This window comes from Eublepharis macularius, chromosome 7 (genome assembly GCF_028583425.1).
Source record: "Eublepharis macularius isolate TG4126 chromosome 7, MPM_Emac_v1.0, whole genome shotgun sequence".
Classification (NCBI taxonomy): Eukaryota; Metazoa; Chordata; class Lepidosauria; order Squamata; family Eublepharidae; genus Eublepharis; species Eublepharis macularius.
The window spans coordinates 106,471,095-106,495,534 of NC_072796.1; the positions used below are offsets into that span (position 1 = coordinate 106,471,095).

General features: G+C 42.5%; 1 protein-coding gene across 2 annotated transcripts in view; it reads left to right on the plus strand.

Annotated features, from left to right (window-relative positions):
• The first annotated feature begins 398 nt into the window (after window positions 1–398).
• LOC129333704 (Y+L amino acid transporter 2-like) overlaps window positions 399–24,440 on the plus strand; it is a 69,128-nt gene continuing 45,086 nt past the window's right edge. Inside the window, exon 1 of one of the 2 annotated variants that reach the window (XM_054985548.1) lies at window positions 399–498. The gene's annotated coding sequence lies outside the window, so the exon portion shown is untranslated. Of the gene's footprint in view, window positions 499–11,090; window positions 11,174–24,440 lie in introns of those variants that run through there. The other variant, XM_054985547.1, reaches the window with a different exon arrangement.

The following is a 24,440-nucleotide window of genomic DNA, read 5'->3' on the forward strand; positions in this document are numbered from 1 at the left end:
AAGCCATGAATACTGAACAGTCCTTGCAGTTCCTTATTACCTACGTGGCCAGTGGGGGCAGGGCACCGCGTGGAATGAAACACTTGGATTGTAGAAATTAGAAACAGCAGAACGATGCACCGTATATGCAAACTTATAGCCTTATAGCTCCAAATGGCAGGTGCTGGGAGGAAACGGGGGAGGGGAGGGCCCAAGTCACAGCCTGGTGGTTACACTTAGCAAGTGGCTGCTCTTTGCCTTCACAAACATAAACTCATTCCTTGACCCTGGCCTCCTTGTTTTGACTGCTGGGTGGGGAAAAAAAGAACCCATAAGGAGAGAGGATTTAATTCTACAATACTCATTAACTTTTTAAGCTTCTGCTCACAAGACGCTAGCCTGGACTGTTCTCCTGTTCATCGTCTTGGGCTGCGTTTCACACTGCTTCATTCTGATCCTCAAATTCCAACAAACCCATTCTGAATATAACTCTGGAGGAAGTCTAAACAGAGTACACTGGTAAGACCTCCTTTGCTTTATATGGCTTTTATTAATCGCATATTCAGATAGCAGCTCCTATGCAGGTATATAATATGATCTCAGGAGCATGGGATGTGCCTAGAGAAAAGGCAGATTCCTTTCCAACAAGCACCAAAAGACAAACCATGCACAGCCAGCTCCTGTGATCTGTTTGGTCCAGCAGGGAGTGGGGAGCAACGTGGGATATAATACCCTAGGCATTTAAATTGTGAAAATGAGAAGAACTGAAATAATCTGCTTTGTATCCAGAAATATGACTATCTTTCTGTATGTCTCTAAACACCAGATGCTAAGAAGAAACAGCATGTCATGATTGTCAACCTGCATGGTATTTCTAGAAACACTTTTAAATGGACTTGTAGATGGTTCAGCAAGATCCTTTCTTCTATTCAGATGAATAACAAATTGCCTTACAATATTTTTAGTGGTATTTTCAACTGTTGGACTGTTGATGTGCTACTTTTTCAGAGAAATCTCTATACTTTATGGGGTAGGATTGAATTGTTCCTAAGTTCCCTTCTGTGGATGGAGTCCAAAATATCCAGGCAGAGGGAATCTGTGTCAGTGTAGTGCCCCAGCTGCACTGACAAAATCTTTACATCAGTAAACATTGCTGTCTCATCAGGTGGCGGGTTCAGGTGTGCATCTCTTTTTCCATTGTATTGCTTTGCCCTGTTGATTTATCAGGCAGGTCATGGTATTGTCTCCTGGTCATTTGTTGCTATGTCTTTTATTATTCCTTATCAAACTGATACTTCAATGGGTGCAGTGGAGAGCAACCAAGATGATCAGGGGCCTGGAGACGAAGCCCTTCAAGGAGAGACTGAGGGACCTGGAAATGTTCAGTTTGGAGAAGAGGAAGTTGAGGAGAGAAATGTGTCAGGTTCTGACTATGTTTTGTGTATGTGTAAACCAAAGAGACTCCATTTTAATCCTGTCAGTATATTAAGTGCTTTTGCAGGTGGTAAGCAGTTTGCTGGAAGATCACAGGGAGATGTTTTGTCTACAGCCTTTCAAGCCTTGGGAAGCTTTCACTTTCTCACTCTCGGGCCAATTGTTTTGAGAACTGTGGGGGAGGATGGGGCCTGCAGGGAATTGCTATTCTGTACCTCAGCTTTTACCTGTCATTCGTAACAATGCTTCAATATCAGCCAAGATCCTTGTATCTTGGATTGTGGACTATAATAGTTGTTTATATTCAGTAAACCTTTGAAACCGATGGACTATTGTCTCATTGCAAGGGGTAGTCTGGATTGCAACTTTTAGCAAGCCACATTCTGACATTTTGTTACGAATCACATCTGTTCCAGTGCCCTGGCTGGAGGAGACAGATACCAAGGCCGTACCCAACAGGGACCCTTTGTTTGATCCATACGTCTCTAATACGGAGGGACTGGAACTTGCTACTACAAGGCAACCCATTCGGGGGGGAACGGAGTCTAACCGTGCAACAGTGTATACCCTCGCACCCAACAGAGCTGGCACCCAAGAAGTCCAGAGGGACTGGGGAGCTCGACCAAGGGCGGCGGCGGAACCCCTGTTATCATTGCCTACACCGAGGCAGTGGGGTTTGAGGCCAAGAGAGACGAGGGAGAGGAGAGCAAGCACGGTGTTTACCAGATCGCAGATGGAGGGGAAAAGGACTGTCGGTTCATCAATGGAACATACCAGTAACCAGCCGTGGTATTACTGGAATAGAGAATCCGACCAATTGGAGTGGGACCCAAGAGGTACCGAAAGCACCCAGGTTTGGGAAACTACCCGTCGCGATCTGATGAGTTGGGACTACGCTGAAGTCGCCCCATGGACGGGGCAACGCGAGTCAAGCAATCATAGTTGGCAGCAATTACAGAGCCGCACGTTAGCTGTGGACGCTGGAATCTCGGCCATAACGGGCCTAACGAAAGGAATCCTGGCTGGCATATCGGAGGAAGGGGAGAGTAACGGGGCCACTGGAATGGGAGAGATTCGAACTTGGCCCCGAACAACCACCTCCTCCGAAGGATATACAGACATTACACAATTCCCAGCAGAGATGCCCCAGGAACTGCCATATGAGGAGGTCGATACTTCGGTACCAGGACACGTACAAAGATTGGAAGACAGGATTAGCAGCATGGAGGAGAGTCTGGCGCACGCAGTGCTCTTGCTATCAGTACTGGTGGTAGAAGACAGAGGAGAGGATCCCCTGCAAGAAGTTGGGGAATGCCCTAGAATCTCGATCGGTCAAGGGGTAGCAGCTCTCCAGAGGGGTCCACCCGGATCCAGGCCAGCACAAGGTCAGGTCCCCCCTCTCGGCGGGCAACTGCCGCTCTTGCCTGAGGATGAGCAGCAAGAACCAGTGATGCCACTGCCTGACCAACCACAAGATCCACCGGATGGGGGTACCGGGAGAACTCCCTCAAGAGCCCCCACTAGATGATGGTCTTGCCCCACCAGGACCCCCAGGGGACGACGGAGAGGAAAGACCGCCAGAGCAACCTCCTCTCCAGCCGCAGGAGCAGCCACCTCCCCCAGGAAAACAACCGCTGCAGCCCCAGGAGCATCCCCTGGGACCCCCACCGCCGCAAGAACAGCCGCCTCGTCAACCTCTTCCAAGGGGCGTACCACCAAGGCAAGTATCGCAAGGTCCTCCGGCTCCGAGACCGCAGGGCCCCCCGCCACCGAGGCCACAGGGCCCTCCACCTCTGAGACCACAGGCCCCCCCGCCACCGAGGCCGCAAGGCCCCCCGCCACCGAGACCGCAGGGGTACCCGCACCCACGACCTCGACAACCCCCAATGCAACCGGTCCCGCGACAACCCGATGTACGGCATGATCAGAGGCCAGCGCCTCTACAGTACTACCCATTACCATCACCAGTCGCCAGACCTCAAGAGTTACCGATGGGATGGGTGAAACTGGAGGCCACGTTCGACGGGGATCCCGCGAAACTAGGATGTTTTCTAGTGCAAGCGCTTCAATTTTTTAATCGCTGGGGACATTTGTTCGAGGACAAAGCCAGTCAAATCGAACACCTAGGATCCCGGTTGCAAGGAAAGGCGGCGGAATGGTATGTAACGTTGTATGAACTAGGGGCCCCAGAATTAGATTCCTTACAAGGCTTAGTAGCAGCTCTTCGAGCTCAGTATGAAGACCCGTTAGAAGAAGATAGAGCCCGAATGGAATTACAAACCATTAGACAAGGCAATCTGTCGGCTAGAGACTATGTTACTAAATTCCGACAGGTAGCCGCCAAATGCCCAAGATGTGAGGAATCTACAAAAATAATTTTGTTTAAACAAGGCATGAACCCCAAATTGCTGGATCGGGCTCTTATGCAAGACAATCCCCCCACACTATTGGGTTGGATTCAATTGGCATGTGAAGTAGAAAACCGAATGCAGGAAGTACGGCTTGTGGAACAGCAGCAAGCAACAGGGCACCGAAGGACTTCAATAATTGTGAGAGGGGGAAGGGGAGCAGGATACGCGGCCAGAGGAGCGAAGCTAGATGGCAACAAGGACTGTGCCTGCATTGTGGCCAAAGTGGTCACTACGCAGCACAATGTCCACTCAGGCCTGTGCAATGAACTCCGTTCCAGCCAGTGCGTACAGCCTCCACCACCCTTCCCCCGCCATACCGCCCAATGCCGACTCCACGAACTGCGAGAGGGCGAGGCTCATCCCGAAGAAATCCTCCCGAAAAAGGCTTAGAGCTAGAAGAGATTATGGAACTTGACTCGACCGCTCTAATCGGAGAAGACGGACCTGAGAGCCCCAATTCGGGAAATGAGATGGATCTGTCGTAATTGGACCCAAATGGCAGATCAAAAAACAGTCCGTTCCCGTAGTGGAAAGACCCCGAGGGTCCATATTATTCATGCCAGTCATGTTAGTTAATCCCGAAAGGAAAACTCATATTCGTGTGCAAGCATTCATTGATTCTGGATGCTCCAGAGACATTATTGCACCCGCTCTAGTTAATGGACTTGTACTTCCAATGAAAGAACTAGAAACTCCGGTCATTTTTGAACAAATGGATGGTACCAATATGAACCCAGTCACCACTGAAACAATACCTGTAATCACAGGAATGGGACAACATTGGGAGACGAGATCATTTGTAATTAGCTCTACAGCCAAATACCCTTTGATTTTGGGGAGCAGGTGGTTGTGGGACCACAACCCGGACATTGACTGGCCGGCTGGGAGCATTACTTTTAAACATGATGAGTGCAGAAATCATTGGTGGAATCAAAATTGGGGTACCAACCCTACCCTCATGGAGCAAGCACTTCTAACCCAGGAAGAAATCAATCAAATACCTAAAGAATATTGAGCTTATCTACAAGCCTTCACAGAAGAAGAAGCAAACACTTTGCCTCCTCATAGGAGGACAGACTGCGCAGTAGAAATCCTTCCTGGAGCCACCTTGCCTAAAGGCAGATTGTACCCAATGGGCCCTATGGAAAGAGAGGAGCTCTGCAAATTTATTGACACTAATCTGGAAAGGGGATTTATCTGACCAGCAAATAGTCTTCATGCCGCTCCAGTACTGTTTGTAAAAAAGAAGGATGGAGGATTAAGACTATGCACTGATTTCAGAGGACTTAATGCAGTCTCCTCCACAAACGCCTATCCCATACCCCTCATTAGAGACCTACTCAACGTCGTGGCACAAAGTAAGATCTTCACAAAATTGGACTTAAAAGATGCTTACTTCCACGTCCGTATAAGAGAGGGGGATGAATGGAAAACCGCGTTCAATACGCCCTTAGGGCAGTATGAATATCTAGTTATGCCTTTTGGCCTGGCCGGGGCACCGTCGGTTTTCATGTCCATGATCAATGAAGTATTATTTTTATATAAAGGAGTAGTTTGTTTACCTGGATGATGTATTAATTTATTCTGAAACAGAAGAACATGTACATTTAGTACAACAAATCTTAACTACTCTTATGTGCAACCAGTTGCCCATCAAATTGTCTAAATGTGAATTTCACAAAACTGAACTCAGTTATTTAGGATATTGCATTTCAAAAGATGGGCTTAAAATGGATCCGAGCAAAGTTAAAGCAGTTCAAGAATGGCAAACACCCACAACCCGTAAAGAACTACAATCCTTTCTGGGGTTTGCTAATTTCTACAGAGAATTTATACAGAACGTTGCTCAAATAACTCTTCCCCTCACAGAACTACTAAAAACAAAAAACAAAGGGGAACAAGCCAAAAAACCAGCTGCTAAATTAATATGGACACCACGATGCCAATTAGCTTTCGATCTTTTAAAGCAGCAATTCATATCTGAGCCGGTGCCGCAACACCCCGATGAAAATCGCCCCTTCATAGTGCAAGTAGACGCCAGCGATACGGTGATTGGGGGCATCCTCCTACAACGGGGGGAGGATGATAGACTTAAACCCTGTGCTTATCTCTCTCAAAAATTTTCCGAGTCAGAAAGAAATTGGAATGTTTGGGAAAAGGAAGCTTTTGCAGTCAAAGCGGCACTCTCCTCTTGGAGACATTGGCTAGAAGGGGCTCGCCACCCTTTCGAAGTTTGGACAGATCACAAAAACTTAGAAGCTTTGCGTAGCCCCAGGAGATTAAATGCCAAACAGTTAAGATGGGCGGAATATTTTTCTAAATTCAATTTCACCCTTAAATTCCTGCCCGGTAAAATGAATTTCCTTGCAGACACCCTATCACGCATGCCCCAACACAAAAGCAAGAGGGAGGAGACAGTAGACACTGTATTCTCGCCTACGCAACTAGGTGTGGTCACGATGCACAGCCACGCAACGCAACATCCTCAGTCAGATCAGGGGTGGAGACAAAAACTGAAAAGTGAAGTGGAAAAGGAGGGGGAGAATATACCCAAAGATAAACTGACTCAATCTGTGCAAGGGGAATGGCTTTGGGGTGACCGATTCTATGTACCCGCTAGTTTAAGAAAAGAAGTATTGCAACGCTGTCACGATGCCCCAACCGCTGGCCATTACGGATATTTAAAAACGCTCCACTTAGTAACAAAATGTCAGACTGTGGCTTGCTAAAAGTTGCAATCCAGACTACCCCTTGCAATGAGACAATAGTCCATCGGTTTCAAAGGTTTACTGAATATAAACAACTATTATAGTCCACAATCCAAGATACAAGGATCTTGGCTGATATTGAAGCATTGTTACGAATGACAGGTAAAAGCTGAGGTACAGAATAGCAATTCCCTGCAGGCCCCATCCTCCCCCACAGTTCTCAAAACAATTGGCCCAAGAGTGAGAAAGTGAAAGCTTCCCAAGGCTTGAAAGGCTGTAGACAAAACATCTCCCTGTGATCTTCCAGCAAACTGCTTACCACCTGCAAAAGCACTTAATATACTGACAGGATTAAAATAGAGTCTCTTTGGTTTACACATACACAAAACATAGTCAGAACCTGACAAAATGATTGCTCTCTTTAAGTATTTAAAAGGCTGCCACTTAGAGGAGGGAAGCCTGTTTGCAGCAAAGAATAGGACTCAAAACAATGGGTTTAAACTACAAGAGGGAAAGTATCGGCTGGACATTAGGAAAAACTTTTTCACATTAAGAGTAATCCAGCAGTGGAATCGGCTGCCCAGGGATGTGGTGGGTTCCCCCTCATTGGCAGTCTTCAAGGAGCGGCTGGATGAATACTTGTTGGGGGTGCTTTAGGCTGTTCCTGCATTGGGCAGGGGTTTGGACTAGATGGTCTATAAGGCCCCTTACAACTGTATGATTCTGTGAAAGTGTAGGGTAAAGAAACATGTGGTCTTAACTGTATGATTTGTTCTGAGTTTGTCACTGTGGTGTATGTATGTGTGTGGTACATATCTCAGGACTTTTCAGCACTTAACTGGAAGCCCTAGAAAGTCACAGTCAGTAGTAGACAATATTGTCATTATCTACAGTCAATAGTGTATTCTGCCGTACACTATGGTGTCTACATTGTCTACAGTAAATACTACATTGTCAATGCTGTTATTCAGAGGGACTGAGCAGACAATACCAACCTTGACAGACCAAGAGTCTGAGAGTATAAGCCTGCTTGTTCATGTGGCAAAGGACTTTATGTGAAATACATGTGAAATCGGCAGGATTTGAGACCAGTGACACCTTAAAGATCAACAAGATTTTCACGGCATACGCTTTTGCGAGTCAAAGCTCCCTTCTTCAGATACTAGACCTGAAGAAGGTATCTGAAGAAGGGAACTCTGACTCTCAAAAGCATATACCCTGAAAATCTTGTTGGTTTCTAATATGCCACTGTACTCAAATCCTGCTGTTCTACGGCACACCAACATGGCTACCTACCTGAAAACGTTCTTTAAATATCTACCAAACTTCTGTGATGGGTGTTGCTAGTAACCACTGCAGCGCCCAGAAAACTGTTAAATACTGCAAGATATTCCAGATTGTTTCATTCTTTCTAGGGAGGGTATGATTGTTAGGAAATTTCCATTGTTCCTTTTTAATGGAATAAACACATACAGCTCAATAAAGAACCTGAAAATGTGACTTGCATTGACCTTCCTAGATCATGACTAAGTAAGGTAAAGGTAGTCCCCTGTGCAAGCACTGAGTCATTACTGACCCATGGGGGGACGTCGCATCACGACGTTTTCTTGGCAGACTTCTTACGGGGTGGTTTGCCATTGCCTTCCCCAGTCGTCCACTTTACCCCATGAATATAAAAAAATAAGAACAGACCTGATAGATCAGGCCATATCCAGCATCCTGTATCATACAGAGGCCAACCAATTCCTCTAGACAGCCAGTTTGGTGTAATGGTTAAGAGCAGTAGGACTCTAATCTAGAGAACTGGGTCTGATTCCCCACTCCTCCACTTGAAGCCAGCTGGGTGACCTTGGGTCAGTCACAGCTTCTCAGAGTTCTCTCAGCCCCACCCACCTCACAGGGTGATTGTTGTGGGGATAATAACATACTTTGTAAACTGCTCTGAGTGGGCATTAAGTTGTCCTGAAGGAGTATATAAATTGAATGTTGTTGTTTTTGTTGTTGTTAGAGTGCCATCAGACAGGAAACAGAGGCAAAGACCTCCTCTGAGGGCTCCTCCAAGCATTCACATTCAGAAGTTTGCTTCCTCCGGGTAGGAAGAGTCCCTTTAATCTCTATGGCTGGTAGCCATCGATGGTCCTATCCTCTATGAATCTGTCTGATCCCCTTTTTAAGGCCATCTATCCTAGCTATCGCTATGGCCTCTAGCAGTGAATTCCACAATTTAATTACTCATTGAATGAAGGGTATCTGATGAAGGGAACTCAATCCCCAAAAGCTTACACTCTGGGAATCTTGTTGGCCTTTAAGGTATTGTGTGTGTTTTATGTGCCGACTTATGGCGACTTAATGAATGAAAGACCTCCCAAACATCCTATTATTAACAGACTTGCTCAGATCTTGCAAACTGGTAGATGAATCAAACCATCTCCTTTTGGATCTTCCTCTTTTCCTACGGCCTTCAACTTTTCCTAGCATTATTGTCTTTTCTAGTGAGTCTTCTTGTCTTCTCATGATGTGACCAAAGTAGAAGTACAATAGAATTTATTGTATATGTCCATAGGGCTTCACAATTCAAAACCGTTCATAATAAAGCATGTATACAGACATGATTACAGTAAAATGCATTTTACCTAAAATATAAACAACTTTAAAATCAAATGGTTTCTAACAGACTAAAAGGCAACAATCTGTATCAGCTGTTTACTTTCCTTGTTGTCACATTTACTCTTATTTTCCTGGCAGCCAGGGTATAAAGTACCATCCTATTGGAAATGAAAGGATCTGTGTCTGAGAGTATGAAATTTAATTTATCAGAATCAGGCAGCAAATGGAGACCAGATAAAATGTGACCAAAGCATGATAGCCTCAGTCTCGTCATTTTAGCTTCTACTGGACTCAAATCTCATTGAAGAAGTATTTCCTTTTGTTTGTCCTGCATCCATTACCTATGCACTTCATTGGGTGCCCCCTATCCAGTTTTAGTATTTTTAATAGAAAAAACAAACAAAAAACTCTTACCGCTTTCTCTACCCAATGCATAATTTATGAACTCCATTAATATCATTTTTTCTAAACTGAAAAAACACAGACTTTCCTGTCTTTCATCATAGGAAAGGTGCTCTGACCTCCACCATCAACTTCATTGCACTTTCTGCAGTATTTTTTTGAGATACGGTAACCAGAACTGTACCCTTCACATGGATGGCCAGACTAGTACAATATTGTCAGAGTTTGGAAGCTAAGCAGAGGTAGCCCTGGTTAGTTCTTGGATGGGAGGCCACGAAGGAAGTCCATGGTTGTAACACAGAACCTGGCAATGGTGATCCACCTTTCTTCATCTCTACCTTGAAAACCCTCTGCATTGCATAAGACAGCATGACCTGCTGCCACTTTACACACATGACAAGAACTGTACGCAGTATTCCAAATGAATCTGCACCATCCATCTATACAGGAGCATTACTACACTGGACATTTTACTTTCAGTCCTTTCCTAATAATTCCCTGCATGGAGTTTGCTTTTTTAAACTGCTGCTACACAATGATATTTTCATTGACAATTTTATTGAGCTGCAGTACAACTCCAGGATTGCTTTCCCTCTCAGTTTCGGCTAGTTCAGACCACATCAACTTATGCTTAAAGTTAGGAATTTTTTGTTCCAGTATGTATTACCTTACACTTACCAACACAGAATTTCATTTGCCACATTGTTGCCCACTCACCCATTTTAGACCTGTCCATTGATTTTATGGGTCTTTTCTTGTAATTCCGTTGGAAGCAAGCTGCTACTCTCCCTAACACTCCAGATAGTCAGTGTGGTGTAATCATGAGTGTCAAACCAGAACCTGGGAGGCCATGTGCGAATCCCCAAACTGTCATGGAAGCTTGCTGGGCAACCTTGGGCTAGTCACACACTCTCAGCCTAACCCGCCTCACAAGATTGTTGTGAGCATCAAATGGAGGAGAGGAGAACTATGTATGATGCTTTGGGTCCCCACTGGAGAGAAAGCATTGTATAAATGAAGTAAATAAAATAAAATATCTTACCCTGTGCCCTCTGAATTATTATGCCATGAAATTTGCTAACTGTTTGCCATCCCTCCAACTTGGCTAATTTGGGTCTGAATAATTGTTTCTTTCTGGCAAGCGCATGACTACAGCCATCATTCTATTTATTGCTATGAAAATGGGTTGCTTTCTGTTGGTACTCTTTAAAATCTCACACTGTGACCACTTTTATAGAAAACTGCATAACTCTAAAGTCAAAGGTGGTTTAGTAGTGTGGAAATCAACACAGCAAATTGAGATCATTTGTTTGAAGAAATTTGAATTTATTTCTAAGAATTCTTTAAACCCAGTGGCTGGCTTTAGCCCTGACAGTTGTTATTCATTAGTAAACTTGAGTTGTTCAGATGAAAAACAATCTCCTCCTCTTGCTGATTTTAGGTTGGGTTTTTTTTTTTTGGCTATGGGGACATAAATAGCAGCACAGAGAGAGAAGGGGGCCATTCATATCCATATCACTTACCACTCCCCCTCATGCAGCTGTTTGCTGACTTAGACCCTGAGGTCACTGCTCCGTTCCTGAAGTTGCTGTCGCCTTGTGCTAAAGGAAGCAAGACATTAGTTATACACAGGTAAGCCTTAATGTTCTCTCTTCAATTTTTTCCCTTCCATTAAAGATTAATAATAATATTCCCTTCTGAGATTCTAAAGTGATATGATTTGGGGATGAGCCATTTGAAGGGCAGACTTTGTGTTATTTTAAAATATGTAAAAAGAAATGGAAACTGAAAATATTGTGAGCAGGAAGAGCTAACAATTTTCACAGAGAAATGCTTCTTTTTTATATGGGACAGGAAGCATTGTTCTCATCTACTGAAATTGCGGGAGTTGTTTGTTTTGCTCAGCAATACAGTTAGAGCTGTTATTTCTCTATGACGCTGAGACTTGTTTTGAACATTTGGCTTGCTCCTGGTTTGGCAACTGCTAGTGTAATAAACACTCAATTTACAGCCTGCATTTGGTCATCCTCAATAGCTTTGTTTTGAAGTTTGATACAGGCATGACTGAATTCTGTGTGGCACCATTTGATCAGTGGCTGGTTAAAAAAGAAAATCTTGCCGTACCTTTAAAAACTAACACATTTATTGTGGCATAAGCTTGGGCTCTGACAGTTGAGAACCAGCGAAAGCTTATGCCAAAGTACATCTGTTAATTTTTAGGGTACCATGAGACTCTTGGTTGTTTTGGCAGCTGCAAACTTACATAAGTGCCCTGTATCCCATGATCTCATTCTCCTGCATGTGTGAACCTGACTGCTTTATGCTGGCAAGTGGTCATTAGTGCCAGTGAATAGACATGAATAGAGTTCACTATTCATAACAAGTACAGTGTGATCTCTGAACCAGGATGGCCATGAAGGACACAGGGTTAAAGGATCCTGAATTCCCCACTTTTTAATTCACCCAAGAAGTTGGATTCAGGCGAAACCCCTTGGGCTGTCACGCAGGGCTGCAAAGCACAACATGAGGAAAAGTATTTTCTCTGTCTTTCCTCCCCACATTTGAGGAAATAAAAAGGAGCTAGGGAGCAAAAGTTCTCTCTAGGTATCCATATTCTCTTACTTTAACCCTTTGCTTAACTGAAAAACATACTTATAAAACTTTTTAAACACTCTACTTTTCTCCCAGTTGGGGACTCAAACTGGCTTGCAACATTCTGCATTTTATCCTCACAACTACCCTGTGAAGTAGGTTAGGCTGTGTGTGTGTGAGAGAGAGACTGGCCCAAAGTTACCCAACAAGCTTCCATGGAAGAGACTGAACCCTGGGTCTCCCAGATCCTAGTCTGACTATACATATCTTTTTTTTTTTTTTGAAAAATTTTTTTATTGGGTTAGAACATTGTTATTTTTACATTACAATCAATTTTCCCCTAATTTTTCGTTTCTAACCCCCTCCCTTTCCCCCCCTTTTGTTGACTTCCAACAGCTTTCCCACCCTCTGTCCCTTTTCCCTTACTTCTATTAAATTCCTCTATCTAAAACAGATATACATTCTCCATTATATTAAGCAGTACATCTTTAACTCCCTTACTTATTATACACCCAAACTATACGTCTTTAGATAAACAATTTATCCCATTTTCCAGTTTTGAATATTTCTATATAAACCTATATATCATAAACCATAAAAATTTAAATCAAACAATTTGATTTGTTCTCTATGTATTACTCATTTCATCTTTTTATGGTAATTCTATATAACTCCTCAGATAGTCAATCAATTTAACTCTTCTATACATTCAGTTTGGTGCATATAAATCTTGTCAAAGAAAGAAAATATTGTTAGTTAGTCAATCCTCATGTTTACACCTTATCATTAATTATTCTCTATCAGTTAACCTATACATATCTATATATATCTCAATCAATTAATCTAACTGCTTATAAATTCACATTTCTCTTCCTCCCCCGGTAAAGTCACCCCTCTCTTTTATACTTTTATTATACTTCAGTAGTTCTCAAACTGCCACAGTTTTCCTCCCACCTCCCATTTCTTCTCCAGATATTGTTTCAGCTTCTCCCAGTCTGTGTTAAACTGCCCTGAGTCCAGATCTCTCAGTTTTCTTGTCATCTTATCCATTTCAGCCATATACAGCAATTTGTAGATCCAATCTTCAATAGTTGGCACTTCTTGTACTTTCCATTTCTGCGCATACAAAAGTCTAGCTGCTGCAGTCATATAAAAAATCAACGTCCTATGATGGGCTGGAATTCCCTCCATTCCCAAGTTTAGCAGCAGGAGTTCTGGGTTCTTATTTATTTGAAACTGTAAAATTTCACTCATTTCTCTTATTATTTCCCCCCAGAACTGCCTAGCTACCTCACACGACCACCACATATGGTAGAGGGAGCCCTCATGTTTCTTACATTTCCAGCATTTATTAGAAGTATTCAAGTTCCCTAGCGCAATCTTCTTTGGTGTCATGTACCAACGATAGATCATTTTAAAAATGTTCTCTTTAATATTGATACATGTCGTTGTCTTCATTGTAGTTTTCCACAAGTATTCCCATGCCTCCATTGTTATTTCTTTATTGAAATTTATAGCCCATTTCACCATCTGTGTTTTAACTATCTCATCCTCAGTATACCATTTCAACAGTATTTGGTATACCTTGGATATTCTTTTCTTGTCTTCTTTAAGAAGGGTCTGCTCTAGTTCCGAGTTCTCTGTTCGTATGCCCCCTTTTGCAGAGTCCGAATTGTATAAATCTCTAATCTGTCTGTACTGGAACCAATCGTAATTAGGTGATAGTTCCTCTTGCGTCTTTATTCTAAGTTTAGATACTTCAATTTTAGTTATTTCTTTGTATGTTAAACATTGTTGTTCATTATCAACAGCTCTCGGATCTATCACCTCGTATGGAACCACCCACAAGGGGGTTCCTTCTTGTAAATAAATTCTGTACTTCTTCCAGATTGTATATAAACTTCTCCTTACAAAATGATGTAGGAACATCGAGTTGACCTTTACTTTGTCGTGCCATAGGTATGCGTGCCATCCAAAAATTTTTTTATATCCCTCTAGGGCTAATAGTTTCTTATTCTTTAACATCATCCACTCTTTTAACCAAACTAGGCAGATTGCATCATGATAAAGTCTCAAGTTGGGCAGTTGCATTCCGCCTCTTTCCTTTGCATCTTGTAGAACTTTAACTTTCACTCGAGGCTTCTTGCCTGCCCAAACAAAATCTGATATTTTCCTCTGCCATTTTTCAAATTGTTTAGAGTCTCTGATGATTGGTATTGTCTGTAACAAAAACATTACTCTTGGTAACACATTCATCTTAACTGCTGCAATCCTGCCCAACCATGACAGATTCAGTCTATTCCATTTGATCAAGTCTCTCTCTATCTGAGTCCATAATTTTTCATAATTATTCTTGAACAAATCTATATTTTTTGCAGTCAGCTCAACTCCCAAATATTTCACCTTACTAGTTACTTCACAGTCCGTTGTTTCCATTAACAATTGTTGTTTCTGCTTAGTCATGTTTTTGCATAATATCTTTGACTTCTTTTTGTTAATGAAGAAACCTGCCAAATCACCAAACTCCTTGATCTTATCTATCACTTTTGGCATGTTCTCCAATGGATCTTCTACAATTAACATTATGTCATCAGCAAATGCTCTAACCTTGTATGAATAGTCCTTTATTTTCATTCCTCGTATTTCCTCATCTTGTCGTATTTGTATCATCAGAATCTCCAATACTAAAATGAACAACAATGGAGATAACGGGCAACCTTGTCTTGTTCCTTTACTAATCGTCAATTTCTTGGTCAATTCATCATTCACTACAATTGCTGCAGTCTGGTCTCTATAGATTTCTTTAATTGCTCTGATGAATCTTTCTCCCAATTGTAGCTTTTCCATAGTGGCAAACAAAAAGTCCCAGTTTAAATTGTCAAACGCTTTTTCAGCGTCTACAAAGAAGAAACCAACCTCTTTATCACAACGCTTATCATAGTATTCAATAGCATTGATCACTGTCCTTAAATTGTCTCTTATTTGTCTGTCTGGCAAAAAGCCTGCTTGTTCTTCCTCTATGACTTCCGAGAGCCACCCCTTCAGTCTCTCCGCCAATATCTTCGCAAAAATTTTATAATCATTATTAAGTAGTGATATAGGTCTGTAATTTTTCACGTTAGTCCAATCTTGGCCCTCAAGGTCAATTTGTTATTATTATATCAAGGTCAATTTGTTATTATTATATCAAGGTCAATTTGTTATTATTTCAAGTCAAGCAAAAGATTAACATGAGCAACTTTAGATTTCTAAAGAAGATTCTTGCTGTTGTTGAAGTCCCATATCACAGGCATCCTACCAGGTGAAAGCATAAAAATAATGAGGCAATGAACCTCTTGGGGTCCCCAGACCAACCTGAGCCTGAAGAATCAATACCCTTCTCTTGGTGGCCCTGAACACTTCTGAGACTATCTCCAGTTATAGTTCCAGGTAGGTAGCTGTGTTGGTCTGCACACACTGGACTCAGATCCAGCTATTTGGACTCACTGGACCCACTCATTTCAAATCCTGCTATCTCCAATGATGTGGGAGAAACACTTTATCTAATATTATGCTACTTTGTTTATTTTAAAATAATAGTTTGATACTGTAGATCAGTAATGAGAAACTTGATGATCAATCCAGTGCCACACACACTGTCCATCTCAATCCCCCATTTATCTCTCCCCCATTCTCTGATGCAGCCCTGTGACACCCACCACTCACTGGTTGGAAGAGCAGGAAGTAATCTTCCTTTCCCTCACTCTATGCCACTGGTTTAAATTAAGATAAGATGATGGCCAGCTGTATTAAACCACCATGAGAGGGGCAAGGAGAATGACAGGAATCATCTGTGTGGTTGTGAAAAAGGACACGACGATCAGAAGGTTATGCAGCTCCTGGGCCATTTCCACACATCTTCTCCCCCTCCCGAAAAATGGTGCAAAACTTGTGGAACGACGTGCCTTCATGGCGCGATTTCCCAACATGACTTTGCTTCATGGCACGATGACATCAGAAAATGTGCCACAAAGCGAATTCATGATGGAAAATCGCGCTGTGAAGGCGCGCCGTTCCGTAAGTTTTGTGCCATTTTTCAGGAGGGGGGGACATGTGGAAACAGCCCTGATGTAAATCAGCTGGAAGTTTGTACAGGCCAGAATCTATACATAGACCAACAGCTACCAGTACCTACAGTAGAATAAAGAAGAAGGCACAGCTGTACTTTTTCAGTTGTCATGAAGGTGTGATAAAAGCTGTGCTTGGGGAAACTGTCCGTTCTACACAACTGTTAAAAGGACAGGAGCTCTGTCCTTATTTGAATGTAATTTAAAATCATAAATCTTTGCAAAATTATGAGGAATTCCTCCTTATTTGCTGCTAGCATTCTGTCTTTAGGAAAATCAACACACACACACATTACTTAGAAGCTGAGAATTCTAAGGCCAGTTAGGTCATAAATAAACATTCTAGAAACTGTGTCAATAGGAGGGGAGAGGACAGTTACAGCAGCCAACACATCCTGCCATAACATCAGGACAGCCTGTCACACTGGAATCCTTTTGGGGGAAATAAAATTCACCATGATCTTTGATGAAGACTAGTATTTACAACATTTCACATAACTGCCTGCATAAGGCAAGAAAATAAATATTACTGTGCTCAACTAACATCTTACTGTTTATCCAGTAAAATCACCACAAGCTGATTTTATTACTACTGTTTCTGTGTGGAGTGTGAGAGTCGATTTTGCACCAAAAGTTGCATCATATCAAAAATGCCTAAAGGCAAGTAATATTATTCAATGCTACTGTAGGAGCCTGATTGTATGTCATTCTTTTGACTACTTCATTATTATTATTTTTATTATTTATTCCATTTCTAGCCTACCCTCCCCACAAGTGGGCTCAGGGCAGGTTACAATAACACATAAGATAAAACCTGTTTGCAATAGTAAAATCAGGAATCTCAGTAACATAAGTTTCAAATCCCAAGATGGAGGCTCCTTCATTCTCCCCTACCCACCATACATAGGGGAGAAGGGAGGTGCAAGTTTGTAACATTTAGACATGGGCACGAACCGCATTACGAACCTCTAAAACCCACAAAATTGGCAATCGCGCGATCATGATCCAGCAGTTTGTGATTGTCCATGGCAAATGAACCAGCGTTCGGAAGAAGCCTGGTTCAGTGCATTTGGCTGCGGTTCAGGAAGCCAGACAGTCAGGCGCCATCAATCAGTTCCCCTGGCAACGGAGCCAGGGGAATGCCTGAACTCTGTCTGCACTCCTTCTGTCACCCTGGAAACCCGAATCGAAGCCCAGCTTACCTTGATCAGCAGGTCTTCCTTCCAACCATGGAGCTGCAAAGTGGTTACAAGTTGGGAGAAGACACCCAGGAGAGGGAGGGGGAAGGGGTGTTCTGTAGCCACGGGCACTCCAATCTCATCCCTGCAAACTCTGATAGGAAGCTCTAACAGCCAAACACAGACCTCCTGCATTGCTCTATGGGACCTGTGCTTATAAAAAGCACTGCGCTTCTAGGCTGGCTTTCACTTCCAGCAAGCAGTGAAGTGTGAGAGCTGTTGCTTGCTACTTGCTAGCCCTTGGGGAGAGACAGAGGGAGTATAATTGAGCTTGGATTTTTGTGGGAGTTTCCTGGGGGCCTCGGATTGGAGAAGGTATAACTCCAAGATCCCTATTGCAATCTTGACCAAACTTGGGTGCTGGCTGGAGGAGAGCCTGCTACACACTCCCTGTGAATATGTGCTCTCTAAGTGCAACAGGGGCCATTCTGAGCACCATGAACCACGAACCGGTTCAGCAACAGGAAATGTCTGTTGCGGTTCATGACTTCGGGATCATCATCGGCACTGAACCACGAACCGCAGATTTGTTAAATTTTTTTGGTTTGTGCCCATGTCTAGTAACATCCTACTATAACTTCACATGTGGGGGAGGGGCAGATGGCTATGTAGCCCCTCCCCACTGACAGGAGACCAGTAGGGAGGCTTACTTGATGGATCCAGGACTGGCCTCAACTATATGCCTGGTGGAACATCTTTGTCTTGCAGGCCCGCCGAAATGATACAAGATCTTGGTGAGCCCGAGTATCCTCCAACAGAGAGTTCCACCAGGTTGGGGCCAGAACCAAGAAAGCTCTGGTCCTGGTCGAGGCCAGCCGATCCTTCCTGGGGCCAAGTACCACCAGTAGGTGTTTTCCTGCTGATCTGAGCACTCTCTGGGGTACATATAGGGAGAGGCAATCCCTCAGGTATGCTAGTCCCAGTCTGTTTAGGGCTTTACGTCGTGCAAAACTCGCGCGAGAAAACACGATATTTCGCGTTTTCTGCACGACGACGCGCGATGTTTCGCAAGGCGGAGGGCTGTCTGGAATCGGCCCATGTTAAAACCAAAACCTGGAACCTGATCCAGAACTCCATGGGAAGCCAGTATACCTGCTGCAAGATTGGAGTAACGTGCCCTGTATGGCGTACCCATCAGGACATGTGCAGCAGCATTCCAGACCAGCTGTAATTTCTAGGTCAAACCCAAGGAAAGCTCTACATAAAGCGAGTTACAGTAATCCAAACTGGAGATGACCATAGCATGGATCACTGTCATTAGGTCATGGGTTGAAAGATAGGGAGCAAGTTTCCTGTCCTGCTGAAGATGAAAAAAGGCAGACTGGGCAACTGCCGTGACCTGGGCCTCCATTGATAAAGAGGAGTCCAGTGTCACACCACGACTCTTGACCAATGGAACGGGTGCTAGTGGTGCCCCATCAAAGGTTGGGAACATTGTAGCAGTCAAAGAAGTGTCATACGATCAGTCGCCTACAATAGAAGTGAATGCTATTCTTTGCTTGCTAGCTCCTCTGGTATTCTGCAACTTTTGGTACAGCCATTCTAATCTGGGTACCATGATTTCTGCAAATCAGAATGGTATCAAACTACAATCTAGTCTAAGGTGCTTCAATGTTTTAGCTGTTGCAGCCTGTGGATGTGAACATGATGCATGGAATGGAGCAGCTATTTTTCATCACAGAATGCAAATCTGTTTCAGTTTTGTCTGGTCTAGTTTCAACACTGAAACTTTGACCACTTCCTGAGGGTGACCTTTGCTGGGAAAGTGCCAGGGAAGTGCAACCCTGTTGATTATCCATAATTTCTCAGGTAATCATGGTATTCTTCTGGACTGGGACAGACAGAGAGAACTTTTTTCTCCTTCTCTCATAATACTAGAACTCGAGGACAACCAATGAAATCTGATGGGCAGACAAAAGACTCAGGACAGACAAAAGAAATATTTCTTTACACAACAAGTGATTAAGATGTGTGATTCACTGCCAGAGGATGTAGGGATAGATACAGGCAAAGCCAGTTTCAAAAGGGGAATAAGCAGATTCATGGGGGACAGGCCTATCACTAGCCGCTAGCCCTGAAGACTAAAGGGAACTCCACATTCAGAGGCAGTGAGCCTCTGAATACCAGTCCCAGGAGGCAACTTCAGGGGAAGGCCTCAGCCTCTATGCCCTGTTGTTGGCCCTCCACAGCAACTGTTTGGTCACTGTGCAAGGCAGAAGGCAAGATGCTGGACTAGATGGACCACTGGTCTGATCCAGCAGTGCTCTTTTTATGTTCTTATGTAGTTTGAAGAACCATGCTCTGGTAGTTTGACTGTACCAGAAAGTGATGCTTGGGGGAATGACAGATTGATTCCATGGCAGATGTGCGATGAGGTCCCACAAGATTCTTAGTCCCCAGGCTGAAGGGAAAGGTTTTCTGGGTATGTAACTGTTCCTCCTTTTCAGCAGGCATGAGACTGCAAGCACTCTGCAAAGATGTCTGCTGGCAATCATGAGCTGGATGAAGGCCAGTAACCTAAAGCTCAGTCCAGACGTGCCAGGACTGAGGTGTTGTTGGTCAATAATACAGCAAATTAGAGAGTAAGGAATCAACTAGTTCTAAATGGAGTTGCACTCCCACTGAAGAATCAGCTTCACAGCTCAATGGTGCTATTCTTTGTTGTTTTAATAACAACAAGAAATCAGTACATTTTAATAACAACAAGAAATCAGTACATTTTTCAATGGCAGCCCCACGTGAAGCACGTTTAACTGTGGCCAGATCTGCTCTTCAGGGGTGAAAGTACTATCTAGTGAGCTAACGTGAGTTGTAAAAATCACACCTGCTATCTCTCCAAGCAACAGCAGGTCTAGAAGTACCTCTAAAGTGCAAACTCCATCCAGAACCAGTTGCATTTCTGATCCACAGTACTTTTGCCTAGTCAGGAGGACTACAGCTCATTCACCACATCCAGCCCTTAACTGAGTCCAAATCATTGTTCAGGATTGCCACAGTCTCCCTGGAGTGAAATGGGTGGAGAGACAGAGCAGCATGTCATCTGTCTATTGATGGCACTGCACACAAAATATCTGGATGACTTTCATAAGCTGTTTCATATTGATGCTGCACTGTGTGGGTGGCAAGATGGAGCCTTGCAGCATACCATAAGCCTTCAGTGAAAGGGTAGAGCAGTGAGAACAAGTGCGGTGGTTAGTGTCAGAATATGAACTGGGAGACTCAGGTTCTGTCAGTCCCTGGCAGGTAGACCCCTCAAGCCCATCCACAGTAAACACACATTGGTTCCAGCAGTAGTAGCTTTATTAGGATCTATGCAGTTTAGGTCTGTACTCCATCACAGAGTTTGGCAGAAGTGACAATTCAAATCAAGCAGACTTTGTTATAGTTGATTTTCCCATGCTCCAAATGACAGTTAAGTTTTGGTGTGCAAGCCTACAAGAGTTCTGTGAGAACCTATTCAGTTATGACTATGCATCAGGCACACAATACATAATTCCCAGCATCTGGGAAAAGGAATGAAAGCTGGCATCTAGACACACCAAGGTCACAGCTAGCTGAGACTCGCATATTTCTCTAAGGTAACAGGAGAGGCCCTTTCTGGGTACCATGGAAGTAATGTCTGCAATATGGTTACAGATGATCAGAGAGAGTTACACGTCAATTTAGTAATAATGCAGTATAGCTTCAGCATACTGTGGCACAAGCAATATAACAAACAGACAACCATGGCATGGCTGTACACAGACATGACAGGTTCAAATCCTTACTTTGCCCTAGAAGCTTGCTGGATGACCTTGGGCCAGTCAATCTCCCTTTCTCAGCCTCAGAGTTTTTTGAGGACAAAATGGAGGAAGGTAGAATGATGTTGTAAATTGCTGGAGATAAGCAGGAAATACATAAATAAATAAATAAATAAATAGATGTCATTTCTCAGTACCGCACTCTGATCTACCTACCAAGAATGAACAGAGCCACTGCAAGACAGTGCCAGCAATCCATCTCAGCAACAATACTATGGTTGATCCTGAAAAGGGCACATTCCCCCATCAGTTGCCCAGAAGAGGTAACCTACCAAGGAAACCAAGGGTCCCATACGCAGACTGGAAACGAAACTGGAAAGTATTCAGATTATCTATTAAATCCACAAAAATATATATACTTCAGTTGCCACACACAGCATTGTGCCTTCCCAAAGGCAAATGAAAGAGATGGGCACGAACCAGAAAAAAAATGAACCATGCGGTTCGTGGTTTGTCATTTCATGAACCACAAACTTTCATGAACCACAAACTTTCATGAACCTGCCCCGGTTCACGAACCAGCTCGTTTGGTTCATGAAAATGTCACTTCCGGGCCAGCAAATCATCACTTCTGCGTCAGCAGAAGGTCACTTCCAGGTCAGCAGAAGGTCTGCAGAAAGCCCAAGCCCCTAGGAAACTTATTGATTGGCACTAGGCTGTCCGCAGTGATGAACCAAAAAACGAACCAAACGAACTACCCTAAAGTTTGTGGTAGTTTGTCAGAAATGACCTCTGACAAACCTCTGGTTCGTGAACCACGAACCAGCCTGGGGTTTTTTTTTGTTAATTTTTATTGGTGAGTACATAGTTATTACATACACTCCCCATCATACCTAATTTATTTCAACCCCCACCCTTTCCCTCCCCCCTCCTTGTAGACTTCCAAGAGCTTTCCAACCCTTAACCTATCTTATTACTTAACTTATTTTCCATTAAATTCTTCTAAATCATATATGTATTATATCTCTTACTCTAAGCATATTCAAATTCTCTTATATATACTCTATCAAATCCACTAATATATCCATTCTCTACATCACTGTTTAAACTGTATATTTTTGATAAAGTCTCTTAATAGTAATACTAGCTTAGGTTAATTAATAGCTAAATTTTCCCATTAATGGTAAAGTTACTTCTCTCTTCTATTTAAGAAATCACAAATTAATAGTTCTCAAACTGCCACAGTCCTCCTTTCACATCCCATTTTTTTTTCTAGATATTGTTTCAATTTCCCCCAATCTGCAATATATTCTCCTGGATCAAGGTCTTTGAGTTTTCTTGTCATTTTATCCATCTCAGCCATGTACAGCAATTTGTAAATCCAATCTTCTGTAGTTGGTATTTCTTGTACTTTCCATTTCTGCGCATATAGAAGTCTTGCTGCTGTAGTCATGTAAAATAACAATGTTCTGTACTGCATTGGAACATCTTCCATTCCCAAGTTCAGTAGCAGCAATTCTGGGTTCTTACTTATTTGGGTTTGCAAAACCTCATTAATTACTTCGATTATATCTCCCCAGTATTGCTTAGCTACCTCACAAGTCCACCACATATGGTATAATGATCCTTCATGCTTTTTACATTTCCAGTATCTGTCTGACATATTAGTATTTCCTTTTTTTTATTTTTTTTAGAAAAATTTTTATTGGGTTAGGATCAATTATTTGTACATTACAATCAATTTTCCCATTTTCCATTTCTAACCCCCTCCCTTTCCCCCCCATTTTTGTTGACTTCCAACAGTTTTCCAACCCTTTGTCCCTTTTCCCTTACTCCTTTTAAATTCCTCTATCTAACAAATATATAATCTCCCATTTATTCTAAGCAATACATTCTTAACTATTTTTAATACTCTATACCCAAACTGTGAGTCATTATTTCCATATTGGATAAACAATTTATCCCATTTTCCATAATTCCGATTTCAAATATTTCCATAAATCATGAACCATATAGATCATACATTCATTTAAATCAAACAATTTGACTTATGCTCTATATGTTACTCATTCTATCTTCTTCTTTCTATTTTAGTTATATTTAATTACTTTAATATTTCTGTTTCCCTTCAATACTAATTCTATATAACTATCATCACATAATCAATCAATTTGACTCATATATATCTTCAAATAAACATATTCAGTTTGGTACATTATACCAGTCTTACCAAAAAGAAAATATTATTAGTTAATCAATCCTTATAATTAGCCCTTATGGTTAATTATTTTCTATCAATATTCTGTTTATTAATCTGTATATGTCTATATATATATCAATCTATTAATCTAACTGCTTAGAGATTCACGTTTGTCTCTTCTACCCCCCGGTAAAGTCACCCCCCTCTACATTTTATTATACTTCAGTAGTTCTTAAACTGCCACAGTTCTCCTCCCACCTCCCATTTCTTCTCCAAATATTGTTTCAGCTTCTCCCAGTCTGTGTTAAACTGCCCTGAGTCCAGATTTCTCAGTTTTCTTGTCATCTTATCCATTTCTGCCATGTACAGCAATTTGTAGATCCAATCTTCAATAGTTGGCACTTCTTGTACTTTCCATTTTTGCGCATACAAAAGTCTAGCTGCTGCTGTCATATAAAATATCAACGTCCTATGATGGGCTGGAATTCCCCCCATTCCCAGGTTTAGTAGCAGGAGTTCTGGGTTCTTATTAATTTGAAATTGTAAAATTTCACTCATTTCTCTTATTATTTCCCCCCAGTACTGCCTAGCTACCTCACACGACCACCACATATGATAGAGGGAGCCCTCATGCTTCCTACATTTCCAGCATTTATTAGAAGTATTCAAATTCCCTAGCGCAATCTTCTTTGGTGTCATGTACCAACGATAGATCATTTTGTAAATGTTCTCTTTAATACTAGTACATGTCGTTGTCTTCATTGTAGTCTTCCACAAGTATTCCCATGCCTCCATTGTTATTTCTTTATTAAAATTTATAGCCCATTTCACCATTTGTGTTTTTACTGTCTCATCCTCAGTATACCATTTCAACAGTACTTGGTATACCTTAGATATTCTTTTCTTGTCCTCTTTAAGAAGGGTCTGCTCTAGTTCCGAGTTCTCTATTCGTATACCTCCCTTTACAGAGTCCGAATTATATAAGTCTCTAATCTGTCTGTACTGGAACCAGTCATAATAAGG